Source organism: Cervus elaphus, chromosome 9, assembly GCF_910594005.1.
Source record: "Cervus elaphus chromosome 9, mCerEla1.1, whole genome shotgun sequence".
NCBI classification, from domain to species: Eukaryota; Metazoa; Chordata; class Mammalia; order Artiodactyla; family Cervidae; genus Cervus; species Cervus elaphus.
In genome coordinates this window covers 15,629,069-15,650,480 of record NC_057823.1, presented here as the reverse complement: position 1 = coordinate 15,650,480, position 21,412 = coordinate 15,629,069, and positions in this window count along the sequence as shown.

Below are 21,412 nucleotides of genomic sequence, written 5' to 3'. Positions count from 1 at the left end.
GTTGTTTCCATGTCTTGCTGGTATATTTAGTGCTGCTATGAATATTAGGATGCCTAGAATATTTCTAATCCATGCCTAGTATTCCAGAAAACTTTAAACATGAAAGAGCTGTTTTAAAATTTACAATTATGTAGTGCTTACTAAAGATCTTTCTTTAAGTGTAACCTTGAATGCTGGAAGTCTACTAATTTTAGAAATGAATACTAATATGAGCTAATGCTGTAAGTTGTCATTCAACACTAGTGTGTGTGTGTGTGTGTGTGTGTGTCTGTGCACTCAGTTGCTCACTTGTATCTGACTCTTTGTGGCCCCATGGACTGTAGCCTGCCAGGCTCCTCTGTCCATGGGGTATCCCAGGCAAGAATACAGGAGTGGGTTGTCATTTCCTACTCCAGGAGATCTTCCCTACCCAGGGATTGAACTCATGTCTCTTTCAGCTTCTGCACTGGCAGGTGGATTCTTTACCTGGGAAGCCCTTCAACACTAGTACATAAGGTTTCAGTTTGGTTCAGTCGCTCAGTCATGTCTGACTCCTTGTGACCCCATGGACTGCAGCACGCCAGGCTTCACTGTCCATCACCAACTTCCGGAGTTTACTCAAACTCATATCCATCGCATTGGTGATGCCATCCAACCATCTCATCCTCTGTTGTCCCCTTGTCCTGCCTTCAATCTTTCCCAGCATCAGGGTTTTTTCCAATGAGTCAGTTCTTCGCATCAGGTGGTCAAAGTGAAGAAGGAATTCATAGGGCCTGGACTCCATCTCAGGCCTGTCCATGCTGATCGTGCTAGGCTGCCTCTCCAATGGACTCTGAACTCTGTGCTTAGCGCCTGTGGGAATGACTGGGCAGGGGAATCTTGAAGACACTAATCACCCCTGCCTCTGGACAGTATCTATCGGAATGGAACCACAGGCTTATCGGTTATTAACTGGTTGGAATGTAACCGCAGGCTTATTGATTATTAACTGTTTGAACACATAACACGTGAATGATGGGGTTATTGTGATTGTATTTACCCTTCCTTTGTAAGTCTCAAGGGATTTGGGGTGGTGGGTTTAGACACGTACACATGGGGTATAAAAGATTTTCACAATGACAAGACCCACTGCGGTATTGTAAAGTGATTAGCCTCCAACTAATAAAAATAAATGAAAAAAAAAATTTTTAATAAAATTTAAAATTTTTTAAAAAAAAAGATTTTCACAAATGCTTGTCGGGGTCCTTGGCTAAGAGGAGACTCTGCCTTGGGCCCGCCGGTGTAATAAACTGCACTCCACTATCTGCATTGTCCCTCTGAGTGAGTTTGTTTCCCGGAAAGCGTGGCTATAACAAAGCTACAGGTAGAACTGTAAACCAACTGTCTTGTGTTTCCTGAGTTAGCTTACACTCGTGTCTTTTAATAATGTCATTAATCTTTTCAACTTTTTCTGAAGATTGGGCTCTCCAGGAACAGTGTAAGTGATTTCTGTTCCTAGAGCTTTTGACACCCCTTGAGTTACAGCAGCTTTAAAGGTGGAGCCTTGTTGCTCTGAACTTTAGAGTTTAACATCCCACTTACATCATGAGAAGTCAGTACAGTAAGATTTTGCCCATTCATTTACCTCAGGCTTTAGTGGATACTGCTTTTGATGTGGAAATAAGTGAGGGTCGTTGAGCTTGATAACGACAGGAACAGCATTTTGTACTCAACCCATAGTTTTTCCATCAGTCCACACTCTAGGATTTCCAGTTTGTTCCATTAAAAAGAGCGGGTTCCATATTTATGAAAACAGAGGCCTGGACCTTGTTCAGTATATCCCTCCCCAGAAGGGGTGAGGGAGACTCTGGCATGATTAGAAACTTGTGAACATAGCACAGAGTTCCAGTTGTAGCTTAAAGAATGACTGACATAATAATGTTTGGCTCATCCAGATAGCCCTATTATGGTACTGGATCGGGAGGAAAGCAGACCAGTGGCTTTAGTGAGCAGAGAGAAATTTGCCCCCGTGTCCAAAAGAAACGACTGATTGGCCCTCCACAATTATTAATACCTGAGGTTCCTCAGGTGTAATTAGGACGGGAGCTTGTGTGGGGACCCCTGGGGCACCTTCAGTCCAGGCTGTCTTGAGAGTCCTGGGGCCTACAGCTCAGAGGGCAGTCTCTTCTCCAGTATGGTCCTTTGCAGACACGACATGGAGCCGGGGGCAGCTTAGATGCCTGAGGGCAATCCCGCTTGAGATGCCCCTCCCTTCCCACAGTAATAGCAAGTCCATCCGTTTTCACCTGGGTTCTTCTGGGCATTTTTCCTCAGGCTGTTTTAGAGCAGATCTAACAGCCATTGTTGGGGCTTCAGTCTTTTGCCTGGTTCTTTTTTCCTGTTATTTTCCTCCTCATATTCTCTACCATAAAAATGTCTGAGGCAGCTGCAACAGTTTTTCTAAAGACTGCTTTGATCCAAACGCCTGTTTTCGTAACTTACAGCAGATATCTAGAGCTGACTGAGTGAGAAATCTATCTTTTAAGATCATTCCTCCTTCTGCCCTTTCGAGATCAACATCAGTAAACTTGTAGAGAGCCTCCCATAGTCTATCTAGGAATTTATCAGGAGTTTCCTTCTCTCCCTGTTCTATGTCAGCCAACTTAGCATAGTCTAAAGTCTTAGCATGTGCTTGCTTAAGTCCTTCAAGAATACATCCAGCAAAGCAGCTCTGTTATTGGAACCATTTGGTTCCCAGTAGGAAAGAGGGCTATTTTGTGTTCCCTCTTTCCCCTTGTCTCATGGTCAAGCCATTCATCTCCAAAAGTAGTAGCTTCCCCCAAAACTCAAGTTTTTTTTTTTTTCAGATTTTTCATTTTATTTTTTTAAATTTTTTAATTTTTTTATTAGTTGGAGGCTAATTACTTCACAACATTTCAGTTTTATCATACATTGATATGAATCAGCCATAGATTTACACGTATTCCCCATCCCGATCCCCCCTCCCACCTCCCTCTCCACCCGATTCCTCTGGGTCTTCCCAGTGCACCTGGCCCGAGCACTTGTCTCATGCATCCCACCTGGGCTGGTGATCTGTTGCACCATAGATAATATACATGCTGTTCTTTCGAAACATCCCACCCTCACCTTCTCCCACAGAGTTCAAAAGTCTGTTCTGTACTTCTGTGTCTCTTTTTCTGTTTTGCATATAGGGTTATCGTTTCCATCTTTCTAAGTTCCATATATATGTGTTAGTATGCTGTAATGTTCTTTATCTTTCTGGCTTACTTCACTCTGTATAATGGGCTCCAGTTTCATCCATCTCATTAGAACTGATTCAAATGAATTCTTTTTAACAGCTGAGTAATATTCCATGGTATATATGTACCACAGCTTCCTTATCCATTCATCTGCTGATGGGCATCTAGGTTGCTTCCATGTCCTGGCTATTATAAACAGAGCTGCAATGAACATTGGGGTGCACGTGTCTCTTTCAGATCTGGTTTCCTCAGTGTGTATGCCCAGAAGTGGGATTGCTGGGTCATATGGCAGTTCTATTTCCAGTTTTTTAAGAAATCTCCACACTGTTTTCCATAGTGGCTGTACTAGTTTGCATTCCCACCAACGGTGTAAGATGGTTCCCTTTTCTCCACACCCTCTCCAGCATTTATTGCTTGTAGACTTTTGGACAGCAGCCATCCTGACTGGCGTGTAATGGTACCTCATTGTGGTTTTGATTTGCATTTCTCTAATAATGAGTGATGTTGAGCATCTTTTCATGTGTTTGTTAGCCATCTGTATGTCTTCTTTGGAGAAATGTCTGTTTAGTTCTTTGGCCCATTTTTTGATTGGGTCATTTATTTCTCTGGAATTGAGCTGCAGGAGTTGCTTGTATATTTTTGAGATTAATCCTTTGTTTCTTCATTTGCTATTATTTCCTCCCAACCTGAGGGCTGTCTTTTCACCTTACTTATAGTTTCCTTTGTAGTGCAAAAGCTTTTAAGTTTCATTAGGTCCCATTTGTTTAGTTTTGCTTTTATTTCCAATATTCTGGGAGGTGGGTCATAGAGGATCTTGCTGTGATTTATGTTGGAGAGTAAAACTCAAGTTTTCGAGTCAGGAGTCAGTGTCTGTTCCAAGACGTACATTACATCTCACCAAGTAAGGTCATAAAGTAAAATCTTCTATGTACCTCTTTTCCTCAGGCTGTTTCATAGCAGATCTAACAGACAGTATTGGGGCTTCAGTCTTTTGCCTGGTTCTTTTTTCCTGTTATTTTTCTCCTCATATTCTCTACCATAATATACCACCTGTAAAGTCGGTAGTCTTTACAGTCTTGTACAGGTAATCCTGTAGAAGTCTTCTATGTACTTTTTGGATCCTCTAAATAGTCTCAACTGCAATTGGTACTGTTTGAATTTCTCCCGAGACTGAGGCAACTCCTCCTGGAAGGGTGCCCCGACTCTCAGCCTGTTCAGTTGGGAGTTCCAGATAAAGGGGCAAAATAAGAGAACAGGAGGGAGCTGAAGGTTTCACACCCAAATATGTACCCTTAGGACATAAGTCTGGCATGTCTCGCAGAGAGATAAAGAACAACACATAAGGCACTTCTACCCATTTCCCTTATTTCTACAGAACCCGTCTAGTTGTAAAACAGTAGTAATTGAGATCCTTCAACAGGTCCGCGTTCCCAGTCTTCCAAAGGATACTATGGCCATTCAGTATCACAGAAGAGGATCAGGCATGTCTTTTTAAACTCTGGGGATCAAACGTGTCCCAGAGTTGCTATTGTTGTTGTTAATACATTTTAAAGGAGTGGTTTTGGAACTGCTAGCTCCCATCTGTAAGACAGAAAAAAGCGGCATCCACAGTCGTGGTATTTTTCCACCAGAAGCGTCCTTCCCTGCTCTAGATGGGGTTGTAGACAGACTCTCCACTGAAGCTTTCCTTCCCTGGTCAGACTTAGTCTGTCCCTTACCGACGCAGGCATCTTACTTGTCCCTCCAGGGTCTACCACCAAGATGGGGTTGGAGATACACCAGGGGTAGACCTGATGGCATCAAAGACCAATTTAGTTCCACACTACCAAGACCTTTGCTTGATTTGCCAGAGTAGTTTCCCAGAATGTTTCTCGAGCTAGGACTACTAGGGAAAACATCCATCTTACATGTGCCCATGCACATTCCTGAGTACAGTCCTGACTGCAGTAGAAATGGTGAGTCATAAAGGGATGAACAACAACCAAGATGTCCCTTCTGAGTGTCACCACACCAGTATAGCAAAAGAGGTGGTGGAGGGTTGGCCAGCGAGGAAAAAGTGATTTTCGTCCTCAAGCTACTAGGGCCAGTCCTTCCAGTTCATTCCCACAGATTCCACAAAAGGAATATTTAGGGAGTTGAGACAAAAGCCAGCAGAGAGCCTCCTCTGGTCCACTAAGAGCTAGCACTACCAAAGGAAGAAGCCCATTGCATTTCCAATCTGACCAGATCCTGCAATTCCCAATTTGTGTCCTCAAAAACCACATGGTCACCAGCAGTGCTTCTATCCACATAGATAGGAGACACCGCTGTGACAAAGACTCACTTTCAGGTCGCTGGCCCCTGAGGCAGGCAGCCAAGACCTCTAGCCTGAGAGACATTCCTGGAGCTAGAGTTCCGCTTCACTCCCAAACATGCTCCTGTAACTCTCGGCTCCTAGTAAGGCTAGGCGCTTCCATGACTGCCAGGCTTGGAGTCCAAGCAAAAGTACATGGCAACAGCATGGATCACAAGTCCCTTGAAAGTCTATGATCCCACAGATTGTGTTACTAGTTCTAATTCCCCGCGCATTTACAAAATGGTCAAAGAGACGAGGAAAAGGTGACCGAGAGAGGAAAGTTCAGTCCACACGCTTTGACCATCTCTTGCCTCTCCCCTCACAGGCATGTTGGGTGTCTCTTGGCATTGGTGGGTCAGTATAAACTCCCGACAAGGCTCCCCTTCTGGGGGCTGCCTTCAGTCATTATGAGGCACCGTAAAACCGCAGAGCAGGGCTCATCACTTGCTTTGCACAGGGCATGCCATTCATTCACACAAGCACACTGTAGAGTTAGTAAGGTAAGGCAGAAAATGTGTACACTGAGAAAGCAGAGTCTTGAGCTCTGAGCATTCTTGCCTTGTCCTGAAGATCCCAGATGAGCCCCCAAGAGGTAAGTATGAAAACGGACAGAGAAAGCTTCTGACATAGACATCAGAAGGGGGAAGGAGAATGCCCCCCTCACTAGTGCTAACAAGGGAGTAATATACTTTTTTAATTAGTTATTACAATAAATCAAAAGAATGTCTCAAGTTTGTGAAAATTTTTACCAGACCCCACTCCTATAATATACATTCTAAGATATCAGGATTAGTCAGAAGGTTTTCAGGAAGGAGAAACTGTCCTCAAGCAGGATACATTGTTGTTATATAATCACTAGTACAGAGTTGAAACTGAGTTGTGTAATCATCAGTTCCAGGTTTAAAGAAAAACAAAAAAAAGTTTTATGTGACTAAGACTAAGGAATGTAGAGAAAAAAGTTTGTCCTTTCCTCCTCCTTGAGAACCCCAGACCCCTCTCCTTTTCAGGGACCCCAGACTTCTTATCAACCTGCCTAGGAATTAACTCTCTCACTAACCCAACATTGTAAAGCAGTTCTCCTTTAATAAAAATAAACAAATAATCCGATTTTACTGTAAAATTTCCTTTCACATATATTGAGACCATTGGTGGTTGAGATGGTGACTAATACAGTTGGATTAATAACTACCACAGTTTTACAGTTTCTTTTTGTTACTCTTATTCTTTCATTTGTTTTTTCTCTTTTTTCCTACTTTCTCTGGATTTAAATGAGCATTTTACCTCATGCATCCTTTTTTCTTTTCTTAGCCTATCCATTTTTTTTAAAAGTTTTCAAGTGGTTATCCTTGAGATTTTAGTATACATTTAGAATTAACATTCATCCTCTGCAACTTAACACAGTACTTCTCCAGTGGTTGTGCAGGTACCTCACACCACACTATTCTCAATTCCCCTCCTCTGTCCCTTTCCACATGCCACGCTTAGTTGCTCAGTTGTCTCTGACTCTTTGAGACCCCATGGACTGTAGCCCCCAGACTCCTCTGTCCTTGGGGAGTCTCCAAGCAAGAATACTGAAGTGGGCTGCCATGCCCTCCTCCAGGGAATCTTCCCAACCCAGGGATCGAACCCAGGTCTCCAGCATTGCAGGTGGATTCTCTACCATCTTAGCCACCACATGGCTGTCATTTATTCCACTGAATCACAAAGTTATCATTCCCAACATCATTGCTGCTAAATTATTGTAGACATGTCATCTGTTATAGAAGAAATATAAAAGGTGCTTAGCATTATTCCTCTTTTAATCCTCATCCGTAATTTACATTCTTTCTGATGAATCTTTAAGCCTGTCTTTCAAAGTTGGTGTCCTAGTGACAAATTCCCTGAAGCTTTGTCTTAAAGTGGCATTCTCTTTCTTAAGAGTTTTCTTTTTTTAGTATTTAGTATTAGAAGAAAGAGTATTCTCTTTAAGAATAATTCTGCTTCCTAACAAAAATCTAGAAAAGTGTTTTTTAAATTTCAGAACTTTAAACATTTCATTCCACTTGGTTCTGGCCCATATATTTATGTATTTATTTTTGTATTCACTGGATCTTTGTTTTACCACAGGGGCTCTCCATTTCAGGGCACAGCCTCTTATGTCTTCTCTTGTTGTGAAGCACCAGCTCTAGGGAGCTCTGGCTTCTGCGGTTTTGCCTCATAGGATCTAGAGCACTGGCTCAGCAGTTGTGGCGCACATGGACTTTTCTGCAGTGTGTGACATCTTAGTCCCCAAGCCAGGGATCAAACCTGTGCCTCCTGCATTGCAAGGTGGATTCTTAACCAGTGGACCACCAGGGCAGTCTCAGTTCTCGCTTAATTTTGTTTTTCTTTCTTTTTCTCATGAAAAGAACTCCAGTTTCATTCTAGTGTTTGTTTCTCCCTACCTAAACTATACCTCTGGCTTCTTACAATAAATGCTCTTTGCCTTTGTTTTTTTCTATACTTTGCATATAATATATTTTGGTTTCCATTTTTAGATGTTTTTATTTTTACTCTTTAGGGAGTTTCCTGGGTCTGTGAATGCTGCAGTCAGTAATAATAGGAAAATCTCCGTGGTTGTTCCTTCTATCTGTCTTTTCCCAGTTATTTTCATTATATGTATCTGAAATTTTCTGTTAAAGAAGGTCATGCTATAAGATTTCAGTTGTGGTGTAGTGGTTAAGAATCTGCCTATCAAAGTAGGTGACTCAGGTTTGAACCTTGTCCAGGAAGATTCCACATGCCATGGGGCCACTACCCCGTGTACCACGACTACTAAAGCCCACACATTCTAGACTTAGTGTGCCCTAATTACTGAGCCCATTTGCAGGAAATACTGCAACTCTTGCACCCTAGAGCCTGTGCTCCACAACATGAGAAGCCACCACAATCAGAATCCCATGCACTGCAACTAGAGAGTCACCCCTGCTTCTGCAACTAGAGAAAGCCAGCATGCAGTAACGAAGACACATGTGCTGTGTGCTTAGTCGCTCAGTCATGTCCAGCTCTTTTGGAGCCCATGGACTGTAGCCCGCCAAGCTCCTCTATCCTTGGCATTCTCCAGGCAAGAATACAGGAGTGCATAGCCATTGTGTTCTCCAGGGGATCATCCCAACCCAGGGATCAAACCCAGGTCTCCTGCCTTGCAGGTAGATTCTTTACCGTCTAAACCACCAGGGAAGCCCAACAAAGTCACAGGGCAGCCAAAAAATAAATTTTAAAATGAAAATAAATAAATAAATAAAGGTCATGCCAGGATCCCAGGATATTGTGTTATACCTCTAGTGATGTTTTTTGTCCTTGTGTTAGATTTCGGTGAAACAGAATTTCTTGGATATAAGCCTTAGGAACAGAATATTTGGACCATATTTAAGAAACTTCATTCTTTTCTCTTTCCCAGTTTTAGGACACCCACTAGTTTGCTCTTTGAAGTCAGTGCTCTCATGGCTCTGGGAGGATTTGTTTTATTTCAAAGTTTCTTATTCTCCTCTTGTGAAATGGAGAATCACAATGGTTAAATTCACAAATCAAAGACTAGATTTTCACCTGTCAGTGGTTATAGTGGCTACTTGGGAAACACTTGTTGCTGAAATTACAAGGAGACTTTATGTTCTTTTGAAGGATGTCAATGATTTAACCCTTACATATTTTATAATCATGGGAAAATTCACCATCAAACTATTGTGGATGTAGGAGAACTCCCTCATACACTGTAGCTCTTAACTTTTTCCTTAAGGCAGTAAGGTCCGGCGTATACTGTTAGGGTGTGATGAGAAAGAGTTTTTCTGGCCTGTAATTGCACTGTGTTCTAAAATTTGGCTGGAAGCAGTCCTGAGGGAACTGATTACAAGGTGTTTTTGGTCTAAGATGGGGTCCCAGGTGGTGCTAGTGGTAAAGAACCTGTCTGCCAATGTAGGAGATATAAGAGACACAGGTCCAACTCCTGGATCTGGAAGATCCCCTGGAGAAGGGCATGGGAACCCACTCCACTATTCCTGTCTGGAGGATCCCATGGACAGAGGAGCCTGGTGGGCTACAATCCATGGGGTCACAAAGAGTCGGACATGACTGAGGTGATTAGCATGCACTTTGTCTAGGATGTTAATTTTTTTTTTTTTCATCCAGGAATTTGACAGATGTTGACAGAGTCCAAGCTATAGTTGATTGAAATCAGGAGGGTCAAACTTCCTAATTCCATCCTCCATGTGGGTAGAGGCCTTAGTTCCTACATAACTGAAAATACATTGTTATGTATCTCCCTTAAGGAAGGACTAGGACTCTATAGTATCATTGCACTAGGCAGTTTTTGACTGCCTTTTCTCTGTTCTTTCATTCCTTTGTTCCTTTAAGATCATTGCTCAGACCTGTTCAAGGGCAAGCATCCAGGTCAGGCTTAGATCACAGAATATGTTAACCCAGAAACGGCTTCTTCCTGTCAAGAAAGCCACGCCTGTTTCTCTTTCTCCAGGGATCTCCTAACTTATTTTCTTAAAAGTTCTTTGGTCAGTTCAGTGGCTCAGTCGTGTCTGACTCTTTGCCACCCCCATGGACTGCAGCACACCAGGCCTCCCTGTCCATCACCAACTCCTGTTGTTTACTCAAACTCATGTCCATTGAGTCGGTGATGCCATCCAACCATCTCAATCTCTGTCGAACCCTTCTTCTCCTGCCTTCAATCTTTCCACAGCATCAGGGTCTTTTCAAATGAGCCAGTTCTTCGCATCAGGTGGGCCAAGCTGAAGTTTCAGCTTCAGCATCAGTCCTTCCAATGAGTATTCAGGCCTGATTTCCTTTAGGATGGACTGTTTGGATGTCCTTGGAGTTCAAGGGACTCTCAAGCGTCTTCTCCAACACCACAGTTCAAAAGCATCAATTCTTCCATGCTCAACTTTCTTTATAGTCCAACTCTCACATCCATACATGACTACTAGAAAAACCATAGCTTTGACTTGACGGACCTTTGTTGGCAAAGTAATGTCTCTGCCATTAGGGAGGGGAGGTGTTAATCTCTTCGGGTGAGAGGCAGGGTTCCCTGAGGTAGTTCTGCACATAGGATTATAACACAAAGGTGGCCAAGCGGTAAAGAATCTGCCTAACAATGCAGGTGGCAGCCGGAGCCTCCTACCTCCGAGTCCGGGTGAGTCCCGCTGGGCCCATCTCGCCCCCTGCAGGTTGAGGCCGCGCTTGCTTCGCATGCGCAAGGACAATCCCCGTGGTGAGCCCAGGAGGGGGGACTCCCGGTGCAGCACCCCAGTCCCGCAGCCCTGAGGAGCCTGTCACGCCTGCCCTCCCTCCACCCCAGTCTCAACCGCTGTCTGTGTCGGTGTCGGTGTCGGGCACGGGCTGAGCCGCTTCGCTGGAGAGCTGGTCCCCAGGACCTGAGCCTCAAGGTCGGACTGGATGAAGACGGATCTGCTGCGGACAGACCGAGGAGACGGATGGACGGGGCCCCTCCGCTGCACGCGGTGGGGCTGTGACACGCCAACCCGGGTGGTGGGAAGCTCCGGGGGTGGACGGGGCCGTCCGGCGTCTCAGGCGTCTCAGGACCGCCGTCCTGTGTGTGACGGTGGGACCCCGTGCTTGTTTTCCTGGTGGCCCGTCCGTGTCTTGGCCTTACTGGTCCTTGGACAGCGCCCGCGACCCTGGCTCTGCGTGGTTGCCGCCCCTCCCCGTCGCTGCTGGCCTCCCCTCCGCCCCCCGATCCCGCACCCACTACCCGGTCCCGGACCAGTGACCGCCCGCTCCCGCTTCCCCTGTCTGGGACCGAACCTGCATCGTCTTACGTGGGTGGCGTCCCGGGCGGAGTAGTGCCTGAGGGCCGTGGGGCGCGGTACTCGGCGGGAGAGCGTTCTCCAGGGCCGGCCGCGGCTCTCGGTGTTGGCGGTGGTGGGCGCGAGCCCAGGGAGGGTGGCCCCGCGGGAGCCCGGGAGGCCATTCCGCGTGTTGGGTGCCGCGGGACCGCCCCTGTGCTGGAGGCCTCTGGCGGTGAGATCCCGCGGCGTGCACCAGCGGCCGACTCGCTTCCGGGTCGTTTTGAAAGGCCCTGGGGACCCTCGCAATGGCGCGCGGCCACCCACCTCCACGGTGTGTTCTTTGCTGCCGCAGCGTCTTCGTGATGTAGGCCTAACGTGGCCGCACCCCGTCGGTGCCCCTCTCCGTCCGTCCGTCCATCAGCCTCGTCCGTCCTGTCTATTGATCCCCGGGGCCGCGCCCTGGTGCGTCTCGCTCCCCGAGCCCGCCACGGTCCCGCTCCGTTGCCCGTCGCCGCCGTCCGTCCGCTGACGTCGTTGCTCTGAACCAGGGGGAGCGCTCGTGCCCCGCGCCACGTCCAGCTCGGGTGCGCTCTCTAGAGCGCAGATCCAGTCCGCGGCGGGCCACTGTGGACCGGCCGCCGTGCCGGCGCCTCCCGCCCCTTGGGGCGGAGGACCCGAGGGAGCTTCGGCCGTTCCCGAGGCTCCGGGCCAGTGTCTCAGGCCCCGCTCCCGGCCCCCTGGAAGGCCGATCAGCCACGAGACTCGCACCCTGGTTCCTCCACGCCGTCGCGGCGGCGCTCTGCGTCCCTTGTGGACCGAGCGTGGGCGGGAGACCGTCCTCGCCGGGGGCAGGACCGGTCGGCCGGAGTCCCCTGGTGATCGCCTTCCCGCTTCCTCGCCTTGTTGGGTTTCCGCTGCCGCTCGTTGCCCCTGCGCCCCGCGCCTGGCTCCCTGTGCTCCATTCCTGGGGCTTCCCTGGTAGCTGGGGTTTCCCTCGTGGCTCAGCTGGTAAAGAATCCGCCTGCAATGCAGGAGACCCCGGTTCGATTCCTGGGTTGGGAAGATCCGCTGGAGGAGGGATAGGCTAAGCACTCCAGTATTCTGGCCTGGAGAATTCCATGGACTGTATAGTCCATGAGGTCGCAGATTCAGACAGGACTGAGCGACTTTCACTTTCACATGTACCAATGCAGGAGAGGCAAGAGATGTGGGTGAGTTGGATCCCTGGGCCAGGAAGATCCCCTGGAGTAGAAAATGACAACCCACTTCGGTATTTTTGCATAGAAAATCCCACGGACAGAGGTGCCTGGTGGGCTAAAGTCCACAGGGTCTCAAAGAGTTGGACATCACAGAGCCTCTGAGCAAAACTAATAACAAAAGCAATGAAAAAGCAAAGAAGCAGACCTAGCATAGAGTCTGAATAGGCTCTCCCTTGAGACATGATGTCGCTTACAGGCGGTGCAGAGTCCTACACCAAGGTCACAGGATAAAAATCTCTGAAACTGACCAAGCCCCATAGCAACTGTTGCCATGAGCCTCTGGATATAAACCGGCCAGTTCCCTGACCCCATATAATGTAAAATACTCATCTTACTATACACCCTATAGCATCCTAACCAATCACCTAATGCCACCATTCCAGTAGGAATTTTCTGTCTTGAGGCTATAAAAACTGGCCAAAAGCCTTCAAAAGCCTTTGGCTCCCCCTTGAGTCCAGTCGGCTCCTTGAGTTGATTCTAACAGCGTCTCCCACTCTAACAAACTTTATTCTTCTGTCGTTCTGCCTCATGTTTGGAAATTCTTTTCCAACCCGTGCACGGACCAGGACACGTGGATCAACTTGTTTGCAGGACAGAGGTAGGGTCGGGGATGTGCAGAGCAAACTTGTAATTACCGAGGCATAAGGGAGGAGGGATAAATTGGGACACTGGGATGGAAGTGTACACGCTACTATCTACAGAATAATGACTGAGGGGGTCCTGCTTTGTAGCCCAGGGACTCTACTCTATACTCTGTAATGGCCTATATGGGAGAAAAGTCTAAGAAGAGCTGATACATGTATATGCGTGACTGATTCACCATGCTGGACACCTGAAGCTAGCACAGCATTGTGGATCAGCTATATTCCAATTATAAATTAATAAAATTTCTTCCAGTGTTCAATGTACACCTGAGCACTTAATGTCCCTTCTTCACATCCTGTGGCTTGATTGAAACTTGTCCTCGCAAGCCTTAAGCTGACTGATTCACTTCCTACCAGAGCCACGAGCTCTGGGATTCTTTAGGTTAAGTATCCATTGAGTGGCAACAGGGGAGAGATGGGTGGAAGGCTAGCGCTGTCGAAGACCAAAGATGAAAATGGAGCCAGTCCCTTTATTACAGATGGTGAGTTCACGCATTAGTTCCGCGTTTCTTAAGAAGCAGCACAGTTCCATGCCTGGCCACACAGTTTTACACCAAGCCTTTGCCCCTAGAGGACCCAAGAGGCTCAAGTTCCAGGCAGGACTGATCTGGATCACCCTCCTATCTATACTTGTGCCATCTTGAAACAGAATTGAAGGAGTCCTCGGGCCTGGAAAAAGGAGATAACGATCTCTCAAAGGCCCGTGCTGGACCACCTGACTTCGGGGAAAACAAAACAGCATAAAAGTCCCTCCCCCATACTCCGGGCAGATTGCATCAGCCGGAGACTTTCAACCCCCTGCCAGGGACCCCACCTTTGTTCAACCGCAAACTGCCCTGACAGCTAAAGATTACCCAGAACGCCCCGCTCGACTAAATCTTCCCGTGTCGCTTCCGCAAACCTCCTCTTAAATATGAAACCTCCCTGATCCGTCAGGCGGTCAGCCTGGTCGTTAGACGGACAGTCGCCTCTCCTTGCCTGAATAAAGGTAACCTGTCTCTGTTGAGGTCTTCTTCCTTTCTTCATTGCCTCGTCTCGAACTAAACCTTACAAGAATCAGGAATGCCCGTGCAGGAGGATCTGGAGAAGACAGCAGAGGCAGTCCCACACCAGGAAAAACTTCTCTTAGCTTGGGGTCACAAGTCCCACCTCACCTTCCGTAGGTCATCGGTCAGTCCCGCGGGGCGGGGCACTAGGCTCTGTCCAACCAAGAGGCAACCCCGGCAGGTGGGCGGGGCGCTGCCGCGATTTTACCTAGACTTCACTTTCTTGAACCGCGGAGAAGGTTGCGCTTGTTTCCTGTGTGGTTCACTTGCCCGGTAACTTTAAAAGTCTTTGTTTGGCTCCCTGATATGCACTGGTCTTTGGCGTCCTTTAGGCGGGACTCGGACAAACCAAGGAACCTGGACATGGTGAGTGTGCTGATCCGGCTGCGGCCACGGCAGAGGGACTTTTTGGGACCGGCTGAACCGATCATGTTTGGACCCCGTCTCCTCCTGATCACCGCCAGAGTCTGTGACTGGGCGAGGCTCTGTGGGGCTGATCGAACCTCGGGCCCTTAGATTCGCAAGGTTAGCGGGGCTGTTGCCCTGGGCGTCCTGAAAGGGAGCTCTTGTCTAACACTGGGAAATGAATTGTGCCCAGCCAGAGAGCATTAGGGTAAGGGAACTCAGGAGAACTGCTCTGCCACATGGCCCGGATTTTATGGTGATGGGATTACTTTCCGGGTTGTCTTTGGCCAGTCACTCTGACTCAGGGTCCTTCCTGGTGGCGTACACATTGGTCAGTCAAGATGGATGTCAGTGAGAAGGATTCTGGGCGGTGGTAGGACAGGTGGAATCTCCGTTTCCAAATGTTTGGGACTTGGATGTCAAATCAAAGACCTTTTCCACCCTAGATGGGCTTTCTGTAGGGCTGGCAATAAATTCCTAAATTTCTAGAGCACTCTTCTCTTTGCCAAAGTCAGTTTCGCCTCTCCAATTGAAATTGTCAACCATTCATACAGCCTCTTTGTACAGGGAAGGGAGGAGGGTAACACTGACTGACTGTTGGTTCAGTGCTTAAGACTCCACTGACTTCCACTGCAAGGGGCATAGGTTGGATCCCTGGTCTGGGAACTAATATCCCCCATGCTGTGTGAAAGTGAAAGTCGATCAGTCATGTCCGACTCTTTGTGACCCCAGGGACTATACAGTCCATGTAATTCTCCAGGCCAGAATACTGGAGTGTGTAGCCTTTCCCTTCTCCATGGGATCTTCCCAACGCAGGCATCGAACCCAGGCCTCCTGCATTGCAGGCAATTTCTTTACCAGCTGAGCCACAAAGCAAACCTACTGCCATGCTTCAAGGTGCAGCCAAAACCTTTTTTTTTTTTAATGAGGGAGCTGGGCTTTCTTGATTCCTTGGCTAGAACAAGTGTATTTGTTTATAGACACTATTTTGGCATTGTTAGTAATGGACTCTGTGATTGCTCCCCTTGGTGCCACATATATTTACTGATTTTCACAATCTATTGTAAATAATAGAATGCAGACAATACTCCACACTCAGTTTTTGACACCCGTGTTTCTCTTATACACACATGAGAACTGCCAAAAAAAGAAAAAAACAGGAAAAAACATAACCAAAGAAACACACACCTTTTTCTTTTCTGAATATAGATTCAAAAAATCTCAACAAATACTAGCAACAACAAACCAGTATTATGAAAAAACATGACCAAGTTTGGCTATTTCTTAGGATGAAAAATTGGGCTAGCATCTCAAACTCTTTAATGAATGAGATCAACAGGTTAGAAATCAAAAGTAGCAAGGCCTTCTGAACAGACTCTTTAGAAGGTCTGAGTCCCTCCTAAAGACTCTGAAGACAAACACAAGTCACAGAGGATACTCAAGAACTACTGGGAATCCACAAGTGTTAGCAAAACCCACCCACACAGGATGGCAACTAGAAACTGGCCAGTGGACCTTTCCACGTGCCTTCCTGGCCTCCTGGCTGTGTAGATTTCAGTAGCCCACCCCTTCGTGCCTGAGGGACAAGCTGCAGGAGGATGGCTGCTCAGTGGAGCCATTTCTGCGGCTGCCCCGGGATGTATCCCTGCCAGGCACTTCTGGTTCTTGAACAGTTTTTCCAGGCCTGGATTGCTTCTGCTGTCCCCCACAACTCCTCCTACCCTGAGCTATCTGAGATGCTCTTCCCAGATTATAATCCTCAAATCTGTCTCAAATAAATTTTCCCAATTATTTCTTAGATTGAGTGATTAATTTTTGAAACCACCTGTGTACAAACAAAATACTGTAATGTCAACAGTTTAAATATATGTAAGGTTACTGTATTCCTATTTCCCATAATCCAATAAAAACAAGAAATGATCCTGTCAATTGGAATATACCTGGAGAGTATTCTGGTCCACCCCCACCCCCTCACCAGTAGAAGGCACCCATTATTTAGTCATTACTAAGCTTTTAATATATTTGTAGATACAATAATCACCACAGTTATGTTATGCTTGGGAAATCCCATGGACAGAGGAGCTGGTGGGCTACAGGCCATAGGGTCACAAAAGTTTCATATATGACTTAGTGACCAAACTACAACATACTAAATATGTGACTGACTCACCTGCTATTCTACTGAGGCTCGCACACCATCGTAGATCAGCTACAGTGGAATAAAATTAACAAATTAATAAATTAGTCAAAATTTCTTCCGGTATAAAACGTACACCCGAGAAGTTAATGAAGACACCTCACAGGCTGTGTGGTTTGACTGAGGTTCGTGCTGGCACCCAGGTAAGGCTGTGATTCAGACCTCCTACCAGAGCCAAGGGATTCTTGAGCTTCAGGACCTAATGAGTGGGGCTGGGGCAGGGATAGGTGGGAAGCTCAGTCCTCTGTAGAACCAAAGATGAAAATGGAGGCGACCCCTTTATTAGAGACGGTGAGTTCACATTTCAGTGTCTCCCTTTCTTAAGGAGCACAGTTCCATGCCTGGCCGCACAATCTTACGCCAAGCTCTTGACCCCGGGAGGATCTGAGACCCTTTTGTTCCCGGAAGGACTGGCCAGGGCCACCATCGTATCTGTACTTGCTTCATCTTGAAACGGAATCGGGAATCATAGACCCCAAGACTATTCTTTTTCCAAGCACAAGTAACAGGCCGGGGCGGGGGTGGGGGTGGGGGTGGCCGTCCAATCCCACCTGCCACAGGTTGTCACTCAGGAGGAAGGGGCGGGACATCGGAATCTGCCCAACCAGGAGGCCGCTGCGGCAGGTGGGCGGGGCAATTCTGCGCCAATGCCTGGGCTTCCTTTCTCCCACTGCGGAGAAGTGCCGGTGTCTTTCCGGTCTCACCCGTCTAGTCGCGATAGCATTCAGAAGCCCTGCTATCTGCGCACGTCTTTGGAGCTCTTAGAAGGGCCTCAGAGCAACTTCCGAGCAACTTGAAATGGTGAGTCCGCTGACGGGGTTACCGACACCGAGGTGGGACTGGTCGCTACCGGCCGAAGCCGGCCACGGTTTGATCCGGCACCTCGGGGTCACCGCCGGAGTCTGCAGATAGGCGGGGTGTGTGGCGCCACTCGGACCTCAGTCCCCTCCAGCTCGCAGCGGGGTTGGATGGCCCAGCAGCCGCGACCCGGGCGTCTGGCCCGGTCACCGCGCGCCGGAACTTCGGCGAGCGCAGCCCTTCTTCCCAAGATGGTGCTTGACCACGTGCATGGTCTTCAGGGGACAATCGCGACTCATTCTCCAGGGTCAGGTCGTAGGATTAGATGTCTGAGGGCTCCCAGGCCTTAGTTACTCGATCGTGTCCGATGCTTTGGGACCCCATGGACTACTGTAGTTCGCCTGGCTCCTCTGTCCGTGGAATTTCCCAGGCAAGAATACTGAAGGGGGTTGCCATTTACTTCTCCAGGGGATTTTTTAGCGCCAATGATGGAACCTGCGTCTTCTGCGTTGGCCGGCTGTATTTTTGCCAGTGAGCCATCAGGGAAGCCCTTTTTATGACTGGCAGTAATCATTAAACTTCCAGGTCGTTCCCCTCATTCCCAAGATTCCGATTGAAATGATCAACTATTCCTCTCTGCGGTGCATTTCAAACAAACGGAATATTTTAATTTTCTATCCTATTTGCTCAGAGTCTTGGACAATTTTCTGGGGTGCGGGGGAGACATCCGTAGGTATTTTACCTTAGTGGAAAGCCGAGAGTAACCGCCTGGAAGTTGGTTGTCTGATAGCCATTCTTCGCCCGATTTTTTAAACTGGGAACAGATATTCCATAGGAAATCCTTTCATGAAGGTTTTCATTTTTGTTTTGGAAACTTATTGATGAACTACCCTTTGAGTCCCCTTCAGAAGATCTACTCATTTCTTTTTTCTATACTGTAAGATATATTTAATTAATGGAGCTTAACGAACAATATACAATATTTCCGAAGACTTAAGATGGGAATGTCAGTTGGGAAATAGGCCATTCTTACATTCCACTTGTTTCACTTTGTTTCATTCCCTGACTGAATATGGTGAAATCCTGGGGGCGGGGGGGGGGGGGGGGGGGGGGGGGGGGGGGGGCGCTCTACTTTTGGTCGATTTCCAATGGCATTCCAGGATTTACAGTTGCAGACAAAAAGTATACGAGTAGGATTACTTGTGTTGAAAATAATGATTGACATATATTTTTATGAAAGGAAGAGTTATTTGTGGTTTCCTGGGTGAAGTAGTAGACGTGGCTTATACACGTCTTCGCTCTTTTCCACATAAACACTGGATTTGAGTGTTTTTGCTGAATTGGTCAAACAGGATTTGTGTATTTAACATTTTAGTGGTGGTGTAGAGCACCTGTAGTGGGGAGCAGAGCCTGGGTTCGTTGTCTTCAGGCTAAGGGCCCGGCTTAGGCCCTGTGGAGGGGAAGTACTTGAAGGCCTTCATATACTTAGAATCATGCTGTTTCTAGCTTTTTCAGATTGGCTCCTTTCAGATAGCAGTACAGTTTTAATACAAGTTTCCTTCATGTGTTTTCATAGTTTGATATTAACACTTCATTCCTTTTCATTAGTGAACAGTATTTGATTGTATGGATGTACCACTGATATTTGACTCTTGCAGTATTTGTTGCTTACCTGTTAACTTCTGCTCCCTGGGCCCCATACAACTATTTGTATATGACTTTTGTGTGAATACAAGAGTTCTCCTCATTTCAACAAATAACAAGGAGTGGTATAGCTGGGTCTTAAGATACTTAGTAAGGTAACAGTATATTTTGTTTTCAAAGAATGCTGCTGTCTTCCTTGATAGGGATATCAAATTCCATTTTGCTCAGCAGTAAATTCCCTTGTCAATTCAGGAGCCTCCAGTTGGATCCCTGCTCTGGGAAGATTCCATTAAGAAGGAAATGGCAAAAAAAAAAAAAAAAAAAGAAAGAGGAAATGGCAAAACACTCTAGTGTTCTTGCCTGGAGCTCCCCTATGGAGCCTGCAATATTTAATTATAGTCCATGGGGATACAGAGAGTGGGACTCACAGTCGCCACCTAGTGACTGAACAACAACAGCAGCGAATGAGGATGATCTTCACATCTAATTGGTATTCTGAGTATTTTTCTTGATAGTTATGAGTGTGTAGTGACAGCTTATTGTTTTATTTGCAGTTTCCAATTGACATTTGATGTTCAGCTTGTTTTCATATTTCCTACTTCCCGTCTGTATATGCTTTTTGGTCAACTGTTGAGATCGTTTGCCCATTGTTAACTGGATTATTTTGTCTTCTTACTATTGAGTTTTCATAGTTGTGGGGCTGCTTTGAATACTAGTCATTTATCACATGTGTGGTGCTGTGCTTAGTTGCCCAGTCGTGTCTGACTCTTTGTGACCCCATGGACTGCAGCCCACCAGGCTCCTCTGTCCATGGGGATTCTCCAGGCAAGAATACTGGAGTGGGCAGCCTATCCCTTCTCCAGGGAATCTTCCCTACCCAGGAGTTGAACCAGGGTCTCCTGCATTGCAGGCAGACTCTTTACCAGCTGAGCTACCATGAAGCCCCATTTATCACATTAGTGATTTGCAAATATTTTCTCCTCTCCTGTGACTTGGCTTATCATCCTCTTAACAGTCTCTTTCTCAGAGGAGGCGTTTTCTATTAATGAAGTGAAATTATACTTATTTTCTTTTATAGGCCTTGTGTTTGTTGTTTGAAAATTAATCATCAAAGCCAAGGTGACTTAATTTCTTTCTGTGAAATTTTGCAAGAGTTTATTACTTTTGTACTTTACATTTAGATCTGTAATGGTTTTGAGGGTTTTTCTGGTAAAATATGTAAGTCCTGTGTCAACATTCATTTTATTTGTGTGTTTGTGAATATCTATTAATTCTTGCACTATTTGTTAAAAAAAGTTTATTTTCATTTGAATTGCCTTTCCTTTCCTTTGGCCAACTTCAATGTGGCTCTCTAGGAAGATACTGATTTTCTTCCAATATTTGGATAAGTCTTGCCCTGTTGTTTTTGAAGTTTCAAGTTTTTATTTTCCAGATTATTATTATAATTTTCATCATCTTTACACTGACTGCTTTGGATCTTTGCTGCAGCTTGCTGACTTTTCTGTAGTTCAGGCACATCAGCGTCTCTTGTTATGGAGCAGGGGCTCTAAAGCAGGCAGGCTTGGTTGCCCCGGGACATGCAGGACTTTAATTCCTGGAGCAGGGTTCTTACCTGCATCCCTTGCATTGCAAGGCAGATTCTTAAGCACTAGACTACCAGGGAAGACTCTGAATATGTCTCCCTAACCAAGAGTTATCTGTTGTTGGAGTATCTTTCAGATGTTTCACAGACATAGTTATGTGCCACAGAATGACTATTTGAATTTACCTACAGAATTCAGGAACATGTTCTTTCTTAGGAAGTAAAAGTTGCCTCTATTTCTTGCTTGTGATGATAAATGGATGCCTGATTTTATGAAGTCCTTTAAATTTTCATTTCCCCTGTGTGTCTTCCTTATATTAGTTCTTTCTTTCTTCCCTTGTAGTCATAATGACTACATGTTTATCATTGAATCAGCTCAAACTCTAGGAGATAGTGAAGGACAGAGGCACCAGGCATGCTGCAGTCCACAGGGCCCCAAGACTCAGAAAAGACTGAGCAACTGAACAACAACAAGAATGCTGCTGTTAGTCAGTCCACCTGTGTAATTTATAT